The 16,541-nt window shown below is 41.9% G+C and overlaps 1 non-coding gene across 1 annotated transcript; it reads right to left on the bottom strand.

The window, feature by feature from the left end:
- Positions 1-6,485: 6,485 nt before the first annotated feature.
- On the bottom strand, positions 6,486-6,591 carry LOC114916833 (small nucleolar RNA R71). Its single transcript, XR_003805441.2, has one exon. It is a non-coding gene; the product is annotated as a small nucleolar RNA R71 (small nucleolar RNA).
- Positions 6,592-16,541: the final 9,950 nt, after the last annotated feature.

The following is a 16,541-nucleotide window of genomic DNA, read 5'->3' as shown; positions in this document are numbered from 1 at the left end:
TAAAAAACCTGAACCCAGCTGTTGCAATGGATAGGTTGAACACAAGGCTAAAACCAGGACCTTTTGTAAATAGTTTATGCAAAAACCCTCTGTTAGATATGAATGACTTGAGGAGAAGAGCTGAAAAATACATGCAAATGGAGGAACTAACTGAATCAAGAAACCAAGCTAGTGCCGAGGCTATGCCAAGTAGAAGAGAGAACGAAAAGGAAAATTACCAAAAGATTAAAAAAGAAGATATCGGAAGAAACTATCAAGGAAAAAGACCTCGTTACACCGAGGGCAGACTTATCAAAATCATGTTCGTATCATCAGAACCATGGTCATTCAATAGAGGAATGTGCTGCTTTAAAAGATAAAGTGGAGGAGTTGATAAAATAAGGACAACTGAAAAAATATGTCGAAAATCAAAATTGAAAGTACGATAATGAGAAAATTAGTTACACGCAAAGAGGTAGAGAAACAGTAAAGGAAGAACATACAAGAGGAAGGGAAAGGAGTTGGTCAAGAGAAAGAAAAAAAGAAAAAAAATCTAGAAATCAAGAAAAGAGAGTCATCAACACCATCTCAGGAGGATTTTCACGCTCGAAAAAAACACTTGAGAATGGTTAAAACAATAAACTTTGTAGAAAAAAGGAGAAAGAAAATGCCCACTATAACTTTTACAGATGAAGATTTCAAAGGAGTAGACCCTGATCAAGACAATCCTATGGTTATTAGTGTGGAAGTCAACAATTGTATCATCAAGAAAACCCTAGTAGATCAAGGAAGCTCAAATGACATATTATATTGGAAAACATTCAAGCAAATGGGAATCCCAGAAGAAGAACTGAAACATTATGATGAACTACTGATAGGTTTTTCTGGAGAACGAGTGACAACAAAAGGGTGTATCGACCTTTACACTTGCTTCGGTTACAATCAAGATGTTTAAAAAACTATAAAGATAAGATACATTGTGGTGAATGCAAATACTTCTTATAATATTTTCCTAGGAAGATCGTCGATCAACGCATTGGGGGCTATCGTCTCAAAACCGCACCTAGCTATGAAATTTCCCGGAGAATCACAAAAGGTAATTACAATCCATGCCGATCAAAAAATTGCGAGAGAATGTTATATGGCCAGTTTGAAAATATGACTGATAGTGGAAGAAGAAGAGAAGAACGTACATATGGTATCACCAAAAACCGAAGAAATGTTAGACACCACGGACTTGGATCCACGGTTGGGAAATGAAGACCTCAGGGTGGAACCAAATAAAGAAACGTTACCTTTCCGGTTGGGAGATAAAGAAGGGCAGGATACATATATCGGATCTAGACTTGAGAACGAGGATAAAGAAATGATACAAGAGGAAGTAAGAAAGAATAAAGAGTTATTTGCATGGACGGTAAAAGATATGCCTGACATCGATCCCACTTTTCATTGTCATCGGTTAGCAATATGTAAAGAAGCAAGACCGGTAGCTCAACGCAAAAGAAAGATAGGAGAAGAAAGAAGAAGAGCAGTAGAAATAAAAGTACAAAAATTAGTAAATGCACGATTCATACGAGAGGTACAGTACACAACTTGGCTATCCAATGTGGTAATGGTGAAAAAAGCTAATGGGAAATGGAGAATGTGCGTAGATTACATCGACTTGAACAAAGCATGTCCTAAGGATGCTTACCCTCGCCCCAATATCAACCGACTTGTCGACGGTGCGACAGGCCATCAAATCTTCAGTTTTCTAGATGCATATTCGGGATATAACCAAATTAGAATTTACCCAGGAGATGAATCGAAAACATCATTTATAACAGAATCAACAAACTATTGTTACAAGGTAATGCCCTTCGATTTAAAGAACGCGGGAGCAACCTATCAGAGGATGATGGATAAAATATTTCACAAATAGATCAGCAGAAACGTTGAGGTCTATGTATATGATATGGTGGTGAAATCAAACAGTGTAGAGGAATATATCAAAGACTTAAAAGAAGTATTCAATGAAATTAGAAAATACAAGATGAGACTCAACCCTGAGAAATGCGCTTTTGGTGTTCAAGGAGGAAAATTCCTTGGGTTTATGTTATTGGTCAGAGGTATATAAGCAAACCTGGATAAGTGCCAAACGATACTAGATATGAGGAACCCAAAGAATATAAAGGAGGTACAACAATTGATAGGGAGACTCACATTGTTGTTCTGGTTTATTCCCAGGTTATTAGAAAGAACCAAACCAATATTGAAATTGCTCAAAAAAATCAAGGAATTCTAGTGGACCGAAGAGTGTGAAGAAAAATTTCAAGCTCTGAAGGAAACCTTAGCATCCCCCCAATATTAACAAAACTAGATACGAGCAAAGATCTCATTGTGTACTTATCGGTCTCTGACGAAGCCGTAAGTGCAGCTCTAGTTCAAGAAGAAGAGCGTAAACAAAAACCGATATACTTTGTAAGTCGAACCTTACACGATGCCGAAACTCATTATCAATTGATTGAAAAGGCAGCGTTAAGCTTGGTCTATGCAGGAAGGAGGCTACGTCAATATTTTCAAAGTCATAATATTGTTTTCAGGACAGATTGCCCTATTGCAAAAATCCTAAAAAAGCCCGAGTTAGCAGGAAGAATGATGGCATAGGCAATAAAACTATCAGAATTTACTATTCACTACAAACCGTGAGGTCCAATTAGAGCACAGGTGTTAGCTGATTTTGTAAATGAATTAAATCCAAAAAAGACAGTTGAATTGATGTGGTGGAGCCTTCATACAGATGGATCCTCGAATAATCAAGGAAGTGGGGCTGGTATCATATTAGAAGGATCGAACAAATGTTCAATCGAGCAATCCCTTCGGTTCAATTTCAAAACATCTAATAATCAAGCCGAGTACGAAGCTTTGATAGCTGGTCTTCGGTTGGCCAAACAGATGAATGTACAGAAGATCAAATGTCACACTGACTCAAAAGTAGTAGTAGAACAAATTAATGGAACATTCCAAATAAAAGAACCACACCTACTGAGCTACTTTCATCTTTTTCAGAGAATGAAAGATGACTTTGAAGAAGTACAGATCTAGCACATACCTCGGAATGACAACGAGAAAGCAGATAGGTTAGCCAGATTGGCCAACAGTCAAAAACTCGGGCATTTGAACACTTTGATTCAACAAGAATTGCAAATTCCGAGTATAGAAATAAGGGAATGCTATCAAGTCGAGACCTCAGAAAAAGGATGGATGGAGGATATTTTGAACTATATGAGCAGAGGCATACTACCATAAGATTCGTTGCAAGCTAAGAAATTGAGAACAAATGTGGCCCGCTACGTACTCATTGCAGGAGAATTATAATGAAGAGGATTTTCATTACCCCTACTCAAATGCTTGACAACCGAACAGTCTAGTTACGTTTTGAAAGAAGTACATGAAGGCATATGTGGTTTTCACTCAGGAGCGAGAACAACTGTAGCAAAAATTTTAAGGGCAGGATATTTCTGGCCGACATTAAAAAAGGATTGTGAAGACTTTGTTAAAAAATGCAAACCATGTCAACAACATGGCAACATCATTATAAAACCTGCTGAAGAACTACATAGTATAAGCTCCCCATGGCCATTCGCTACATGGGGAATGGACATCCTCGGCCCATTCCCTATGGCCAAAGGACAACTTAAATTCCTCATAGTTGCTATCGATTTATTCACAAAATGGATAGAAGCAGAACCACTAGCAACCATATCGGCATCAAACATCTAGAAGTTCACATGGAAAAATATCATAACACGATTTAGAATACCCTACGCTATAATAACTGATAATGGGCTTCAGTTTACAGACAAAAGATTTAATGAATTCCTAATGAACTTACACATCAAGAACAAAACCTCCTCGGTAGAACACCCCCAGTCAAATGGACAAGAAGAATCGGCTAACAAAGTCATACTGTCAGAATTGAAAAAAAGAGTGGGATTGGCAAAAGGAGCATGGGTTGAACAAGTACCTGAAATTTTATGGGCATATAGATGCACTCCTCAATCTTCAACGAAAGAAACACCTTTTAGACTCACCTTCGAAAATGATACGATGATTCCAGTAGAAATTGGAGAACTCTCGTACAGACGAGTGTATTTTCAAGAAAAGGATTATTCAGAAGATTTAAAAATAGAACTTGACTTGCTAGAAGAGGGGAGGGACAGAGCCCTCATCAACGCTGAAGCATGCAAAAGAAGGATGATGAGAAGATTTAACTCAGGGATGAGACCTCGAGAATTTCACAAAGGCGATTTAGTTTGGAGAAGCACAGGGGAAACAAGGCAGAATCAAAGGGAAGGAAAGTGTTAAGTCTCAATTATATTTCTTTTGGACAAGACTTATTGAACAATTCCACTCATTCTTTGCACCATTGCAAGATAATTGTTCTCTTTTTGATTCATTTTTTGTGCACATATAGCTAACCCAGAATTTAGCTAACAATACCTTAATACACCTCATTTTTTGTGCAGGTATTGAGCTAGAGAATTGAGGATTGAAGACCCATAGGATTGGAAATTTAAGGAGTTAAGGAGCAGAGAAGAGTGACTGTGCCGGGAACAAGACTACCCGTGCTGGGCTTGAGCAAAATAGAGTGTATCACCTCTACAAGTCATAGCTGCGCCAAGCGCGAGACTACCCTTGCCGGGCGTGATCGAGACAGAGAGTATCTCAAACTCTCTGGAAGGCATTGCGTTGGGCGTAAAAAGGAATTGCACCGGGCGTGTCTTGAGGCAGAGAGTACTTGACCTTCCTGGAAGGCCCTGCACCGGGCGCAAAGACTTATGCGCTGGGCGCGTAACCCTAATCTGACTCCCCAAGCTCGTATTTGAAGAAACTTTCAAGGGTTTTCTCCTCATTCGCACATTGGACGCGTTTTAGGAGTTGAGGAAGGGATTCCCGGAGCTTGGGACCATTCGTGTGTGGGTCTTTCCTTCGGTTCTTCATTCTCTCTTCCATCTCTATTTTTGCTTTATCCTTATTGTTTTGAGTGGTTCTACCCATTGTTTGTGGGGTTAGATGTAACCAACGCACTCTATTGTAATCCTTACGTTTTAATGATATATATACATGTTGTTTTATTCATTGTTGTGTATGTTTCTATTCTTAATGGTTGCTTTGGATTGATTCTCCTTGCATGATATAGGTTCCATTGGGTATTGGAAAATAACCTTTGAAACTAGCTCTGAAACAAATGCCTAGTGGGAAATGTATCTAGGAATGGAGCTTGGCCCATTAGTAGTCTTAAACCCTAACCCGTAATGCGGGTGTAGATATTGGATACTCGAGGAATTGATATTCACTATCCGCACCTAGGCTCTTGCTCTAAGGGACTAGGTTTGAGTAAACTTATGGGTTGACTAAGCAATGGATGTAACAAGAGATTAAGGATTCATTAGTGTGACGTTCGGTGAAATCTGACCCCCCAATCTTACAAAAAATCATAATACCATTTCTACCCTTTTCCACACACAATCAAATATTTTTATAGTTTAATATTCCAGTAGTCATACTCTTCAATTCACATTTACATGACAAACTACAAAATTGGAATTATTCTTTAGTCACGAATAGTCAATAAATTCTTATTTTACCTACTAATCCCTGTGGATACGATAATTTTACTACTTGAACAGCTGATATACTTGTCGTGTTTGAGACCGTTGATAGAATTAAAAGGATTTACAATGATAACAAAAGTAGTTCAACGGAAATCTCAACAAGTTTTTGGCGCTGTTGCCGGGGATTAGCAAGGCAATTTAGTATTTATAGCTATTTGTGACTTGTTCCTTTACTTTTATTGTTAATTTCTATTTTAGCAAATGATTTCTTTGGGCTGACTTGTGCACTCTAGTCTTTTGTTTTCTCTTGTATGCAAGGTACTATTCGAACCAGAGGTACTACTTCTGAGCCACTGCTGAACGATCCTGAGATTGAACGCACGGCAAGGAAGAATAATAGCAACAGGAGGAGAAGGAGGAACAAAGCAAATCCAGTTGGCCAACCAACCACTCATATTCCGGAAGTTTTTATTTCTGATATTCCTGAGTTCACTATGGAAGGTGGAGGTGAAGGTGGTGCTCACAATGAAAATCCAAACCGGAGGCGCACTATAGGTGATGCTTTCACCTACACTAGCCCGAGGGAATTCTCTAGCATTGTGAGGCCTACAATGAATGACAGACTAGCAAAAATGAAGCCTGCACTTCTACAGCTTATCAGCTCTCATCAATTTTCTGGTCTGGATCATGAAGACCCACATACTCATCTTTACACTTTCTATGAGTTGTGTGGTTCAGTTGGAGTTTTAGGGGCTGATGAAGAGGCACTGTTCATGAGGTTGTTTCCTTTCTCTTTGAATGGTAAGGCTAAGGCATGGCTTCATTCTCAGCCAAACCAAAGCCTAACCACATGGAGGGATGTGGAGACTAAATTCCTAGCCAGGTTCTTTCCCCCTTCCAAGAACATTGAAGCCAGAACTACTATTGCTACTTTTTCTCAAGGTGCGGATGAGCCATTATGTGAAGCATGGGAGAGGTACAAATCACTATTGAGGAGGTGCCCTAATCATGGTTTTGAGGTGGAGCTGCAAGTTCAAACTTTCTGTAATGGGTTACAACCTCAAACCAAAATGATACTTGATGCTTCTTTTGGAGGGTCAGTTATGTTCAAAACTGCCAAGGAGGCTATCACCATCATTGAGTCCATGGCTTCCACAGATTTTAGGAGCCAGCATGGTAGAAGCTCTTCACACAAGAGGGGAGTTTTGGAGCTGAGTACTCAAGATGCAGTGTTAGCTCAAAACAATATACTCTCCCAACAAATTGAAGCCTTGAATCAACAAATGGCCAAGCTACCTCAATAACTTCAAGCTATGCAATCTAATGCTCCTCCTATGCAACAAGTGTTATCATGTGATTTTTGTGGAGGTGACCACCCTAATGGTTATTGTGCCAGATCATCTAATTCCCAAGGTGAAGAAGTGAATTATATGGGGAATCAAGGGCGGCAAAATTTCTCTCAACACCCCTATTCGCAAAATTCAAATCAGGGGTGGAGAAATAACTATGGTGGAAACGAACCAGATATGAATGCTTCATCAAGTAGCAGGCCTCCACATCAACACCAACACCCACCTTTATATGAGAGAACCACCAAGTTGGAAGACACATTGCAACAATTCATGCAATTGTCTATGTCCAACCAAAAGAACACTGATGCTTCAATTAAAAATCTTGAGATACAGGTGGGGCAAATAGCAAAGCAGCTAGCAGAGAAGCAAAAAGGTTCTTTCTCAGCCAACACCGAGCAAAACCCGAAGGGGCACTTGAATGTACTATCTACAAGGAGTAGTCGGGAATTTGTGGTGAAGGAGAGTGAGAAGAAGAACGAGAGCGAAGAAAAAAATGACATGGGGGTAGAAGATGATGCTAGTGTTGATGAAAAGATCATCTTAGAGGGCCCAAGAGTATGGAGAAGGAGTGAAGGAAGTGATATGGTTGATGAGAATAAAATGAAAAATGAAAATGAAAAAAAGAATGAGAAAAAGAAAGTGTACTGACCATACCGCGAAGCCAAGCTCCAAGCTTGGCATCACAGTGCAAGATGATCTCGGGCACGCGTCATACGACGTCAGCTCGGCATCCAGGTGAATCACAACTGATTCCCGAGGATCTCGCCCATACGAGATCCATTATCCAATCACTGATCACCGAAGATCTCGCCCCATACGAGATCCGCTATCATATCTTATCTCAGGCCCAGAGCCCAAAGCAAACCTAATTCACTCCAAGGTACGTGCATTACATATAGGAGACTATTACTCATACAAACCCTAACTTTAGCATCGGAGTCTCTTTTGCAGGTACCACCCCCATCTTGGAGCATCAGCGTGCCAGTGAAGGAGGCTCACCAATCTTACTTGGAAGATCGTCCTTACGACAAATTCCGGTAAGAACATTTGGCACCCACCGTGGGGCCGATCGAGATAGCTCTTATCGGCCACCCGTATGGCATTCATCAAAAGCCACAACAGACGTGCAACAAAGGACGCTGAACACTCAGTCACCATGGACAGCAACGCTGCAACCTTGAGAAGGCTGATCGACCAAGTCGAACAGATGCGCCAACAACATGACATTGACCTGCGCAACATGTGTGCCAAGCACAAAGCCGACCTGGCCGCAATAGGAACCACTAACGAAGTTGACCTAGCGGCTCTGCGCGCAGAAAACAAGAGGGTTCGCGCTCAACCCCAGCGGCAACACTCCAATCACCCCTCCGGCTCTCAACTCAACCCCGGCGGAGCAATGCGAGGTGAGGTAAACCAAGAAGCAGAATCAACTCCCCTACGGGGAGTAGTCAGTACAATCGCAGGAGGTTTCGCAGGAGGGGGCGCTAGCAGCTCAGCCTGGAAAAAACACCTGCGCAACGTCAACCGCGTACACTTCACTACCTCTGCTTCACATCAGAGCTCGCCGCCGATCACTTTCACCGACGATGACTATGCCGGGGTCAACCCCAACCAGGATGACCCCATGGTTATAGCCGTGGCGTTAGCTAATTGGGAGGTTCGCAAGACCCTGGTCGACCAAGGGAGCTCGGCTGACATCCTATATTGGCCAACGTTCCTCAGGTTAGACATTCCCCACTCTCTCATACAACCTCACACAGAACCCCTAGTCGGTTTTGCAGGAAGGAGCGTTCACACCCGGGGATACGTGGACTTACTAACCACTTTCGGAGCACCTCCAGATTCAAGGCGGGTCATGGTTCGGTACCTCCTCGTGGAAGTCGACACCTCCTATAACATCATCATCGGCAGGCCAACCTTGAATCAGCTCAGAGCGGTGGTGTCTACCCCGCACCTCACCATGAAGTTCCCAGGACATGATGGGAAGATTATCTCCGTCAAAGCAAACCAAAAGGTGGCACAACAATGCTATACTGAAAGCCTGAAAGTTGCCCCACTCGGTGAACAATGCAAGAGCAACACCACCACTGCGTCTCTCACCGGCCACGAAGAAGTCTCCGACCTTGATCCGAGATCCGATGCTCACGACGAACGGCCCAGCCCCGTTGACGAGCTCGATGACCTCCAGATCGGGAAACTCCCCGGGCAAACCACGAAGATCAGCAAACAGTTGACCCCAGAGTTGCGGCAACAGCTCGAAACAGAAATCCTCAAAAACGCCGACCTCTTCGCCTGGTCCAGCGCTGACATGCCAGGCATAGACACAGATTTCATCTGCCACAGGCTAGCGATACACAAGGAGGCAAAACCAGTCACCTAGAGGAAGAGGAAGGTCGGCGGCGAAAGACGGGAAGCCATCGTTGCCGAAACACAGAAACTACTCAACGTCGGCTTCATCCGTGAAGTCAGGTACACCACGTGGCTGGCAAACGTGGTCCTGGTAAAGAAGAACTCGGGGAAGTGGCGTATGTGCGTCGACTATACTGACCTAAACAAAGCATGCCCCAAGGACTCATACCTGTAGACCCCTAAAATTGTCCGGGTCGGAAATAAAGCTTGAAGACTCTCGAAGACTGAAGGAAGATCAGCCAGAAGGACTCCTGGAAGGCCCTAGGAGGGTTCTCTGTAGGTCTAGAGGTCTTAGAATAGCTCAAAATAAGGAAGTGGAGGGAATGAAGCCCAATACGGCCGTACTGAACTTAATACGGCCGTATTGAAGCTTCAATACGGCCGCAGTGAACTCAATACGGCGTATTGAAGTTTCTGAAACTTCAATACGGCCGTACTGAAATCAATACGGCCGTATTGAAGCTTCAATACAGCCGTATTGAACTCAATACGGCCGTATTGAACTCAATACGGCCGTATTGAAATTTCTGAATTTCAATACGGCCGTATTGAACTCAATACGGCCGTATTGAAGTTCAAAAATTTCAATACGGCCGTATTGCTCCTGTAGGCCGTATTGCGCCTATTCCCTATAAATATGACGTCAATTGGACGTCATTCCACTTTTTTTGAACATAGTTTCAACCCTCTCCTTGAGTATTCTGGGGTTTTTGAGCAGTGTTCTGCCCTAGAAATCACTCGGAGAGTTGATCCGACAAAGTTCTTGAGCCCCGAGCCATTTTGCTTGAGGATCGAACCTAGTCGAAGGGAAATCCTCCGGATTTCCATAGTTAAAAGTTTTTAGGAAGGAGCGAGCGAGCTTGTAGAGCGAGGGAACGCCAAAAAGCTTCCCAGATTTACTCAATATATAAAAGCACGCTTCAAGAGGTTTCTTCTTAAATCCTTCCTTTTACTGCTTTCTGTGTGCATATTTAAACTGTCATCATGTAGATAGTTAATTTATAATTGCTTAGAATAAATAGGGGTAATTTAGTAATTTTACGCTGTTATTTTAGAAAATAATCTGTCATAGGGAACCCGAAAGGGGCGCTGTGGGGTGCTAACACCTTCCCCACGCGTAACCGACTCCCTTACCCAACTCTGGTTGTAATGGCCAAAGTTGATTTGTAAAATCAATTGCCTTATCCCTTTTTCCAATGTTTTGAGTAAAACATTGGTGGCGACTCCACGAACCCCTCCTTTTGCGAAAACCACTAATCCATGGAGGGTCCCGCTTGGGATTAATATGGATTGGTGAATCATTTAATAAAATTGCTCGTTTGACAAGGTCTCAGTTTGAGAATACGTCATTCTAGCAATCCATATTTTTAAACAAATAAACGAGTCCAACCATCCTTCGCGAATGCCGAAAGCCCGTTTCGGGCCGGTGGCGACAGATGGCGACTCCACTGGGGAAGCCTCGAGAGTCAGTCCCATTTAGTGACAGATTATTTTTAACAAATAATAGTTAAAATTACTTCATTACCCCTTGCTTGTATGATAACATGCTTTATATATTTGGCTTTAAATAACTGTTGTTTGTTTAAATTTCCGCAATTGTTTGAAATAAAAATTGCACACAAACCTTTGCACACAACAGTTCCCTCTATACCCGGGGGCATGAGTGGTAATCCATAGGGAGTGGATGTTAGTACGGCCGGTTGAATGGGTCTATAGGAGCCTACGAGACCGTTGTCGGAAAAACATCACTCAAGGTGATAACCATGAACTTGAGTCCGACAGTGCGTTGGAGCTTTCCATCGACTTACGACGAGAGGAATTGGGTCCCTATAATGGGGGCACCTTGGGGGCCTTTGACCAAGTGAGAACAGTTAGATCCTCCTTGAATATGCACTTTTCTGCAGGAGACCCCTACCTCGTGATTCGCTCGTGACTGTTCGTGGATGAGTGAATTGTTTGTGTAAATGCTTATGTGCAATTGTTTGTGCATTAATAAATAACCTCGTGATAAGGTCTAAAGAATAATCCCCATGCATGAAAATGTCATGACATGAGAGGAAAGACCATGTGTGAAAATATAATAAAAGTGAGGAGCATGTACATCATTACCAAATAAGACATCATGCATCCTCATAAACCATGCATTTTAGGTTCACCAATACCTCTTGACATGAGTAAAAGAGACCCATAATTATCAAGATTCTCCGTTGAGGAGAGATCATAAGTCAAGGAGGGTGGTAACGCTTTGTTTTAAAAAGGCAGCGCCTTAAAAATGGAGGGTTATCAAGCTCATGTCAAGAGCGTATTCATCCCATAAATTAATTAGATTAAATATTCATTTTTAGAAAGTGGCTGGTCATCTCTCTGTCCTCACACGCGCGCAGAAAATCAAGAAGATGGAAGCGCTGGGAGAGCAAAATAAGAAGCTCACAACCGAGCTCTCTCAGCTCAACAAGAAAATGGACGCGTTGGAGGAACGAAATAAGGAGCTTACAGCCGAGCTCTCACAGCTCAAAGAGCAAATGGCGCAAATGATGGAACTCATGCGTCACCACAACATACAAGGGGCTGAGCACAGTGACCATGAGTCCCATCATGTTGGAGGAAGAGTGGAACAAGAGCTGAAAAGCGGGAAGCTAGCTAAACCTTCCCAATCATTTAAAGCTAAGAAGACCTTTGGGAAGAAGAAGGAGAGAGAAGTCAGTGCCATAACCATCTCTTCGTCTTCTTCCACTTCGAAGTCAGGAAAATCGCAATTCAAACCTGTGAAGAAGTTTGATAAACTTCCGACCACATATAGCGACATCCTGCCGAAGCTAGTGGAAGCACGTCTTCTAGCTTACGTTCCACTAAAGAAGATTGATCCACCTCATCCCAGTTGGTACAAACCACAAGACAAATGTTTATACCATTCGGGGACATCAGGGCATTCAACGGAGAACTGCAGAGCTCTCAAATATAAGGTCCAAGACCTTATTGATGCCGGGTGGATCACTTTTGATTCGATAGCGCCCGACGTGAGCAAGAATCCTCGGCCAAAACAGGATTAGAGAGAATAACAAGCCATGATAGGGCCCCTCCACTTTTTTCTTTTAGGGACTCATGATCTGTACCCGAGATCATGAGAACCTTTTCATGTAAATAAGGGTTTTGTACAGTTCTACATACATATATCAATAAAGAGGCATATTTCACACATTATTCTCTTATTTTGTTCTTTTCTCTCTCTCTCATTAACATTAATAATTCTAAACCTAAACAGAACCAATAAAATAATTATGTCTGTAATTGTTCGCTCTGACCGGGATCCGAAAGTTGAGGATAAACGGGTTGAGTTGGACAGTGATGAGGAGACCATCTCTCCGGATCTGCAAAGACTGCTAGATCAAGAAACTCGTCTACTCCAACCGTGTCAAGAGAAATTAGAGACCGTGAATTTGGGGCAAGGCCGAGAGATAGAAGAGGTCAACATTGGGACCCATATCAGTGATGAAATAAAGACTAATGTTTCCACTATGATTATAATAAAATCATTCTTCATTGCTTCTTTTCTTGCTTATAATAAAATTCTAAACCACATTATTTTTAACCCTGTTTGAATAAACATGAATGAGGTTAAAATCATCTTAATAATAATAAACCCACATCATTTTTATGTGGAAGTGTGTGTGACAACTTGGAGCACCTTCCCTTGGCCTTGACAAGTGCCATCATGGATAAAAATAAATCCTTCAAAATAAAAGAAGCTCGGCAGGAAACCCAAAAAGGGGTCTGCGCAAAAATAAGAGCAAAAGACCCGCTAGGAATCCCACAAAAGGGTGACCTAGGCAAAAGTTAGGGTTGCAAAAATGAACAAAAACAAAAGTCCGCTAAAACGCCACAAAAGGGTGTTTTAGGCAAAAATAAGGACAATCAAAAAACAAAAGAAATCCATGATGGTACCATGAACCGAATTCAAAAAGAAAGGTTCAAGAGCAGCTATCCAAGTTGTCAAAATCACAACGTCAATAAACAAAGATTTTCTTAACTTCATAAGTGTTTAATCAAGCAAGCCTAAACACATAAGCCTACCTTGGCCATCCATTCTTACAAAAACCATTTTTGAAAAATAATCCCCTCTAAAACACGAACTTCAAAACAAAAATATCTTTCCCTTCTTTTCTCTCTTGTCCCAAAAGATTTTAGAATAATCTAGTGGAAGCATGGAGAAATAAATCATCACTGATAATGGATCTAATCTGAATAACAAGATGGTGGAAGAACTGTGCCAAGAATTCAAGATCCAACACCACAACTCTTCCCCATACCGACCAAAAATGAATGGGGCAGTCGAGGCAGCCAATAAGAATATCAAGAAGATAGTACAAAAGATGGTTGTCTCATTCAAAGACTGGCATGAGATGCTACCCTTCGCTCTCCATGGTTATAGGACTTCAGCACGTACATCCACAGGAGCTACTCCATTTTCCCTTGTTTATGGAATGGAGGCAGTTCTGCCTGTTGAAGTCGAAATACCTTCTATGAGAGTAATCATGGAAGCAAAACTTTCCGAGGTAGAATGGGTTCAAAGCCGGTATGACCAGTTGAACCTCATTGAAGAGAAACGGCTGAACGCCATATGCCATGGTCAAGCCTATCAGAGGAAGATCAAAAAGGCTTTTGACAAGAAAGTCCACCCTCGAGTCTACCATGAGGGAGAGTTGGCAATGAAGAAATTACTACCAACTCAAAAGGACAAAATCGGAAAGTGGGCCCTAAATCACGAAGGACCGTACATGGTAAAACGAGCTTTCTCAGGAGGAGCATTGATCCTCACAAACATGGATGGAAAAGAACTTCGATACTTAGTCAACACTGACGTGGTAAAGAAGTACTATGCTTGAAGACGTTGCTTGCATAGGCCCGCTAGGATGAAAACCCAAAAAGGGCGTCCTAGGCAAAAGTTAGGGTAAAATAAAAAGCCCGCCAGTACAAGGGTACTAGGCAAAACAAAGGCAAAATTATCCCCGCTAGGATACGTCCTAGGCAAAAGTTAGGGGCAAAAGAATAAGATGTAAAAGCAAAGCAAGCAACGATCTCTTGAATCGAAAACCGAAAGGCGGTTCAAGTGATTATCTTCTAGAAGCAAGCGTCTTGCAGCATCTACACTCCTGGCTCAGGCCGAAGCAATTAAGGGAACGTAAAGAGCAACAATTACAGATATAATTGTTAAGCCCAATGTATATAGCCTACCTTGGCCAGCCATTCTTCAGAAATTTCCTTCTGTATATCTTTCTGTAAAAACACTTGTGAATATCAATAAAATATCCATTTGTTTCTTTTCTCTCTTGACCATGTGATTATGCCTCTAAATTGATGTTTCAAAAATTGTACGAAACTCTTTTAATAATCGGTCAAATAAAGAAAATTGGAGGGGTTCCTATAAAATCCATAATCTCCTGCATAAAGGCTCACAAAAATACTCCCTCGCGTCAATGACAGAAAGTCCTCCAAGAAGAAGAGGATAGGGAGAGCCACTCACTTTTCTAAATAAATGAACAAAAAAAAAAAAAAAAAAAATTGTATTGCATTTGTGCATCACACACACATTAGTTGCACATTCAAAGACCTTATCATGAGGCAACCGCATAAAATAGAAAAATAGAAAATTGCTTGTGTATGACAGCAGCAAACAAAATACAAAGATTCAGAAAATCAACAGCATCATACAGAATAACTGAGCCTGGAGAGGCTTGCCGAAAGAATACTCTCAAAATAACTGAGCCTGGAGAGGCTTGTCGAAATAATACTCCTTCAGAATAATTGAGCCTGGAGAGGCTTGTCGAAATAATACTCCTTCAGAATAATTGAGCTTGGAGAGGCTTGCCGAAATAATACTCCTGCAAAATAACTGAGCCTGGAGAGGCTTGCCGAAATAATACTCTCTCATAATAACTGAATTTAATTTCTTTAGCACTTTTAATTTCTGTACAGCAAAAGCCAAAAACATAAAAAAGGCAAAATACAGAAAAAGCCAAATCAGAAGAAAAGGCAAAATACAGAAAAAGCCGAAAATGAAAAAAGGCAAGGATATAGAAAATCCAACAAACAGTTTGAACCGAATAACTAAGCCTGGAGAGGCTTACCAAAATAATACTCCACATCCTCCACAGTATGCAGAATAACTGAGCCTGGAGAGGCTCGCAGAAATAATACTCCCCAGAGAAACCTCAACTCAAGCTCACGGGCCAAATTTCCCAGCGAGAGCTATCAAAGCAAGATCGTCAAAATCCCCAATGGAAGTACGATCTCCCAAGCAGAATATCCAAGTCAAAGGACTTAAACTTCCTCGGTGAAGATAGCTCTCCAGCTCAAGCGTTGAGTGAGGCTAAGCCTGGAGAGGCTTCCTAAATAATACTCTGGGATACATAAGATCCCTAAATCCCCAGTCGCCTACTCAGAGGCACCCCTTCAAGAAAAATCACAAAGAGATCAATAACCATTCCCCAAGAGGAATCCGGCACTCAGCCGAACACTGAACATCAAGATAATTCGCCTACTCAGAGGCACTCTTCCAAAAAAGGAAAAAAATATATCAATAAATATTCCCCAAACGGAATGTGGCATCCAGCCAAGCACCAAACATCAAGATCATTTGCCTAACAGAAGAGGCCAGTCAAGAAATGAATGAAAAAATCCCCAGCGGATAAACAGCCTACACAGAGGCTACAAAAATCAGAAAATCCAAAAGAGATACCCGAATAAGGACAACCGGGATACTCCACCCACGTCAAAAGGACGTCAGCCAAACATAAGGCATCGCTCAACTCAGAGAGAGAGCATCTGTGTCTACACCCCAAGGAGTCAAAAATTCCCCATGGGTACCAACAATGCAATGCAAGTTGGGGCACAAGAACCTATGAATGACTGCACATCCCCTAGACGGATCCCTGCGTTATCCAGCCCTCAGCGGCACAAAATCAGAAAAACCGTCGAAGCAGCATCGTGGACTGTGGAGACAAAAATCATATCAAATCATTGCCGAAGTGATCAGAAGACACGGAAGCAGGCCTGGAGAGGCAATACTCAACTGCTGAATGTTAAGAGGCAGGACCTGGAGAGGGTAAACTCAACTGCTGAATGTTAAGAGGCAGGACCTGGAGAGGGTAAACTCACACTGCTGAATGTTAAGAGGCAGGACCTGGAGAGGGTAAACTCACACTGC

This window comes from Cajanus cajan, chromosome 11 (genome assembly GCF_000230855.2).
Source record: "Cajanus cajan strain Asha chromosome 11, NIPB_CcT2T_4, whole genome shotgun sequence".
NCBI lineage: Eukaryota > Viridiplantae > Streptophyta > Magnoliopsida > Fabales > Fabaceae > Cajanus > Cajanus cajan.
This window is presented reverse-complemented; position numbering and strand designations above follow the sequence as displayed.